Source organism: Pteropus vampyrus, unplaced genomic scaffold (assembly GCF_000151845.1).
Source record: "Pteropus vampyrus isolate Shadow unplaced genomic scaffold, Pvam_2.0 Scaffold22, whole genome shotgun sequence".
Taxonomy (NCBI): Eukaryota; Metazoa; Chordata; class Mammalia; order Chiroptera; family Pteropodidae; genus Pteropus; species Pteropus vampyrus.
In genome coordinates, this window is record NW_011888803.1 from 10,247,486 (window position 1) to 10,254,661 (window position 7,176).

The window sequence follows — 7,176 nt, forward strand, 5'->3', positions numbered from 1 at the left end:
AAGCAATATTTAGTGAACTTAAGATATATCAATAGCAATTATCCAATCTATGTAATAAAGAAAATAAAAATTGAAAAATAAATTGACAAAGCTTTATTAGCTTATGGAATAATATCAAAAGGTCTATTTATACATGTAATTAGAGTTTCAGAAAAAAAGACTAGAGCAAAACTAGTTTAGAATAAAGAAGATATATACATAGATATAGATATATATATACATAGACATTAATATCTATGTATATCTATATATATACACAAACTATATATGTAGTATATATATTAGGGATATACATAAACATATACAATATTACATACAGAGCTGATAAAGCAGTGGCAGAGTTTGAGAAGACTGACTCCAATTTTGAAAGAGATTCTATTATGGTAAAATGCTATTAAACAGCATTGTATGCTACAGAAAAAATGGTTCTTTAAAGGTAGATTCAATCAATCAATGCAGCAAACTTCAGCGTTGTCTTATTTTAATCCATGTCCCATTTTCCTCGAGAATACTCACTGGCGGTACTTAAAGCTACAGTGTTTATGCTGAGATAATGTGCGGATTACAGTCCCAATCATATTCCCAAAGTTTACCATGAAATATCTTGCTTTTATTATTATTTTCGCATCACTCTAGTATATCGATAGTCTTTGGAAACAAATGACATCATTCTATTTATAACCTCTTGTTTTCAATAGTGATATTTCTGTTTACGAAATATAGTAATTCTCAATCGCTGAAAATGTTAAATCCTAGAAAATGTAGCATTCCTAGGTGTGATGTTAAATTAATGCTAGCAGAAAGTTGCACTTCTTTTCCTAAACAGGAAAAGGGTTAAGAAATTGCCCCAAACATCCTAACCACAGCAACCACTGCTCTGATGAGTCAGCAGCCATCAACATCAAGGCAAGACCTTCCACCAGCAAAAGAGATACAGTTCACTGAAGGCTCAGATGATGGTGGCAGATTTTAGCAATAAAGTATTTTTAATTAAGGTATATACAGTACATTTTTAGGCATAGTGTTGTTGCACACTTAATAGACTGCAGTATAGTGTAAACGTTACTTTTATATGCACTTGGAAAACAAAAATTTGTGTGAATTACTTTATTGTGATATTTGCTATACTGGCAGTGGTCTAGAACTGAATCTGCAATATCTCTGAGATATGTCTTTGTAACTCTGAAACTAAAAAATATATGTATTTAACATAATCCCGCTAGGAAACAAGAAGCCAGTATTTTGGTTGCAGAAGAAATTTTTTTAAACCTCTTTTTTAATAGATCAGAACTAAGAATTAGTTTCTATTTGGAATCTTTTCCATTTTTCTCACTTAACTCTTTCATCACTTAAACCATTTGAGCCAGATTCAGGTTGTTCCTCCTTCTGTGACAGCGTCACAAACTTCCTCTAAGCAAATGTCTATTTTTAAAGATAAAAACACAAGCAAAATGTCCTGCCTAAATTTTCACTAGTTCTCACATTCATGTGCTTCAAAGTCCTAGAATGAACTAGATAAGGCTTTAGCAATGTTTTCTCTTGTTTTTCAAATTAGATTCCACAACAAAAATTGGTTGTATAAATGAATGAATGAATGAATGATTGATTTAAACAATTTACAAATGAGTGCATAAATATTATTTCACCAAAGTCAGCAACTTGGCCCTCTAAGAACTCAGCTGCCCTCCAATGTCCCAGTGTCAGTCTGCCAGCATCTAGATCTGTTAAGAGCTGAATCTAATCTTTATATCTTGGCCATGTTCAAACACATGGACTAAATAAAAATCTTTTTATTAAAAGTTAAGTAAATATAAAATGTCAACATATAATTTATAAAAAAGAAATATACAGTACAGAGTGCAAATTCTTCCCATGATTAGAATTAGACCATCATAGAAAAGGAAAATTGCTATAAAAAAATTTTGTTTTCTATTGTCAATGTAAGAGGATACTGCTCTGTTTTTATCTTAGCGTTCTCTAGCACCTGGCACAATATAAATTGAAATATCTTTTGACTGGATTAATGAATGAATGAATTTCTCTTATTAAAAAAGGTGACTTTAAGATAATGAAAGGAATATAAATAAATTGACACACTGTTGGAATCTGGAAGTCACTAATTGATACTGCAAAAAAATAAATAATTCAAAGGACAGTCTTGAAAAATATTTGTAAAATAAAAAAAGTGAACAGAAATTTAAAATTAGAGAGAGAAAATATTCTGATAAGATATTTAATTAATATATTAATCCTCAGTACTTATCACCATATAACATATGACATATATTTACATATCTTATACATTATATTTTTTCTATTAGAATTTAAGCTCCAAGATGCTCAAATTTTTTAGTTCTGTTTCAGTTATATCCTCATCACCAAAAAAATAAAAGAAGAAGAAAAAAGTCTGACAGATAGTAAATATGCAATAAATATCAGTAAATAAGTAAATTAATTTTAAAATAATTTATTTAAAAATACCAGTTAGGATTGAGGGATGATGGTGGTGGTACATGGAACAATAAGGAACCAAGTATATTTTGGCAAAGCAATTAAAACCAAGTTTATCTCAGTTTCTCCTCTGCAACAAATGTTATTTAAAAAAAACAACAGTGTAACTTAAACTTTTATAACCCTAAAATTTTACTACTAATAAGCTGTCTTTTATGCACAAAGATAACAGGAACAAATCTCAAGTTTTGGCAAAATCTATGTAATTATAGTTCATAAAAATGTTTGAAGGTGTGCTTTGGACAATTTAGAAATTGTATCAAAATTAAGAGCTCAGGAAATAAAAAAAAAGCAGCTAACAAAACTTACGGGCAATTTTGAAATCAACCAAAGTCAGCAAAATTAACAAAATCGACTGTGTGAATTGACAACCACCATGGAGAAAAAAACTGATGATGAATAGTTTAAATGTGTTGAAATACACTAAGTGAAATAGTAAATGTAAAACTAGCCTAGAATAAAGAATAGACATACATATATCTATACATTGAATATATAGTGTGCCTGTTATTGACATATATATGTTTATAAATATAAAGATGATGATGATGATGAAGATAGATAGATAGATAGATAGATAGATGCGAGAGAGAGGGAGAGAGAGAGAAAGAGAGAAAGAGAATATTATTGCTTTTATTTTCAGAATATTCAATGAAGACTTTAGTAGGTAAGGGTGTGGAAGAAACACTGGGAGCACGGCTAGAGTCTAACACTTTGAGAGTGTTCTAATGATGAGTTAGTTGAATCGACAACAACCTCAGTAAAATAAAAGAATGAACTTTTACATCCCCTACTTTTAAATTTTCTTTTTCCTAAGATTATTCTTATACGCATGGTAATGTCAAGAGAACACGCCTGCAAGAAAGCACACTCTATGAATATGCCTGTTTACTGTGTCTCAGCGAGGGCATAAATCCATATCTCAGTGGAGAAGAACATATGGAGCCGAAAGAAAGGAAGAAAATATATTGGTTTAAAAACAACTACTTAAAGCTGATGACTGGGCCAGAAATATCTTCCACCTTTTCACTAAAATATTTCAAATTAGTTTCTAATTGATATAAAGTAGAAAACTTAAAAATAGTCCTATTTCTCTAGGAGTTGCTTTTGGCAGTGTTGCTGTGAAAATGATGATCTAGACAAAAATGGCACAGAACATATTGGCGTATCCTGGCTCCACATTATTAACGCATTTTAAAAATTCAGTGTACATATCCTGTGTGCCTGGTTCACAAGTCTCCTCTTGTATGTCTCAGAACTACATGAAGCTAAAAATAAATAATTATTAATCCAAATTTAAGTTCCTCCAAAGAAGGCATAAATGTAGCCTAATTAGTCAATGAGTTAATATTTATTAAAAAGTCACAGTGTAGTGAAATTGTGAACAAGCATTTGATTATCTCAGGCAATAGCATCATGTTCTATAGTTACCTAATCTAGAAAACCCAGTTATATTTAATTTCTTTTTTTTCCTTCCACCATAATCAATTAGACTCTAACATGTCAATTCCACTTACTAATTCCAAAACCTCATCTGTTCTCCAGTCCTCCTACCACTTTCCCAGTTCAGAGGTTTATTACTTCCTCCCTGGGTTATTGAAATAACCTTCTATCTAAATACCCTGTCCCTCAACTCTTACCTTGCCAGTGGACCTTCCACATTATTACCCAAATTATCTAATTATCTTATTTTTGCATTTGAAAGCCTTAAATGAATTTCCAGTGCCTCACGTTGAAAGTAAATTTTCACAAAGCCCACTTGTAAAATGAGTATTATTTCTCAGTTCCTACCACCTCTGATATGTTATGAATTTATGTCTCTAGGTAAATGTTGACTAAATGATGAGCAATTCCTAGAAAACATTTTAGTTAAATAAACATATGACCATGTGGTATTTTTTCTTAAATTACTGAGCTGATTTTGATATCTGTATCTGCGCCTGATTGCGTGGGTGTATAATATATGTAATATATATAATTATCAAGTAAACTTGAAAGAATGCTCAACATCACCAAAAGTATATTAGAAATAAATTGCTTTGAGTAATTGCTTCTGATTTTAAATATTTTTATGCTTCACTTTAGAAACTTAAAAATAAAAATAATAATAATAAAAAACAGTAATGATAGTAAAAATTACCCCAAATCCCAACATTCATAGAAAATCCATACTGACATTTCAGGTTCTTTCTTTCTATCTCCCTATTTTTGAACACACAAGTAAACTCTTTAAAATTCAAAATTCTATGACATATACAGTTTGTCACTTATGTAGCATAAGTATTATCTTATACCATTAAAATTATTTTGTAAAGTGTGCTTTTAGTAGACATACAATTTATTTAGCCATTATCTTATTGTTATTGATCTTAAACATTAATTAATTAATTAATTAATTCTTAACTACACTCTTTATTATTTTCTCAATATAAATTTCTAGAAATGGAATTCTTGCACTGGAAGAAAAGAATAGTTTTAATGTTCTTATTATGTAGCAATGAATTTTTCCAGAAAGGATACTAATTGTGTAAGGAAATGGTCATCTCACCAACAACATTCTGCCCACATTGTGTATTATCTTTTTAAAAGATTATCTTTTGCCATTTTGAAACTAGGTTTAATTTTCATTACTAAGGAAATTTAACATTTTTTCTTACGGATCTCCATCATTTATTTTGCTTCTATTGTAAATTGTCTATTCATGTACTTGGCCTATTTTTCCATAGGGGTATGAAATAACACATATTTTGCCAGCAGGTTTCAACACACATGGGAAAAAGATATATTGATGGAATGTGCCTTTGAACCTGCATTCAAAAGAACTCAGACAGAGGTTAGTGGTGAATAAAGCAATTGCTTTTGCTTAATGACACAGGTGGGGAAAGAGTTTGTAGAACATGTATTTTTTGAAAATAAAATATCTGTGGCTCGCAGTGTAGGTGTATGTATAAATCAGCTTCAAAAGTGCTTTCATTGAAGGAGCTGCTGGAAACATAGCATAAATATATGCCTTTTGTATCACTACATTTCTATAGAAGGGCATATGTAATGGTTCCTTCCAACTTAAATTTAGGAGTTAATAAGAAAAATATTGAAGAAGCTAGAAACTTCAGAGTCATCCTTGGTGTGTCCCCTATCCGACTGCTAACTAATTTGGATTCCTTTTTTCTGAGTGTCAACCCAGTGGAGCCTTCTGGATTCATTCCTTTTGCCACTGTCTTAACTCAAGCCTTGTCACATCTCACCAGGACTGCTGCTGCAGCATCTGAGTGTTTAAACTCTCTCCCTGTTAGTATCTAGTCTTGGGAGTTCTGTCAAAGTTAAATCAATAGTTATCATTTTTTTTTCTCTTGAAAAAAAAAAATGTTGCCAAACTTCCCAAAGTTATAAATTTATTTTTGGTGGTTTATATCCAATCATGCTTGAACAACCTTCTGTCCTCACAAAAAGGCTGTTATGAATCTGCATATGTCATATCCAAATACATAGGCTAGCTTGTCACATGATGAGCCCACCTCTTTCCTACATCTGCATTTGTTTCTTAGAATGCTGTTGCCTTTATTCTTTGCTGGGCTCTAGCTCACGTATCACTTATTGTGTGGATCTCTCTCCAAACTACCCAGTTAGTCTCTCCATTTTTTTGTTGCTCTTTTATAGTGTTTTGTCAGACCTCTATTATAATGCAGTGTATTTTAATTATTTACTTTTGTACCTGTATACACCCCTAGGCTATAAAGTTCTTTCAGATAGAGACTCTATCATAATTATATTTTTATTGCCAGAGGTTTGTGACTGGCACCATGTCAGGTTTGCAGAATCAATGAATAGATTTCCAAATAATCAACAGAACCCAAACTAAATGTCCAAAACACTGTTTAAGCACTTTTTTGTTCAATTTTCAAAACCACTTTTATTATCACCTCGACTTTGTAGATAAGAAAACTGAAGCTTAGAAAGGGTAAGTAGCTTGGCCAAGGTAGAGCTGGGGTTTGAATCCCCATTGAATTCCAGAATTGAGAAACAAGGTTGGATAGCAAAAGTGCCCTGGATGAAGAAGACTTGGGGCAAACAATGTCCTACCCATCAGATTAAGTCGAGACTTAACCACTAGGATATCATGATTTCTACTGGTTTGTGTTTTGGTAAATGTATGTGGAGAAAATCAGAAAGATTATTCACTAAAGAGGCTCATGTTTTGCTGTGTAAAGTTATTGTTTCTAACAAATATAATCCAATATTTGAGAGGCATCACCTTTACCATTCAGGTATTTTAAAATAAACCTAAAACTAGAAGGATTAAATTGTGTCAACTGTGAGAAATAATGTAAATAGTTTCTTTTTATAATAATCTTGCTGAGAGATTGTTAAAAGAACAGACTTGAAAACATCCATCTGCCTACAACATGACACAATCCATAGCTTTGTATAATAGTTTCACCTCAGAATGCTTCTAAGCTTACATAGTCTTTTACTAGTGTTTCCTGATGAGAGAATGGGATAGGAAGAGAATATAAGAGTGGTGCTGAGGACAAACAAACAAACAAACATTACTTGAGGTACTAGGCTAAGCTATGAATATGTGCTATTTAATTTCTAGAATTACGTTGAAAAATTTCAAGCATATAATTAATGACATTTATATTGAACTAGCTTACTGCTTTACCA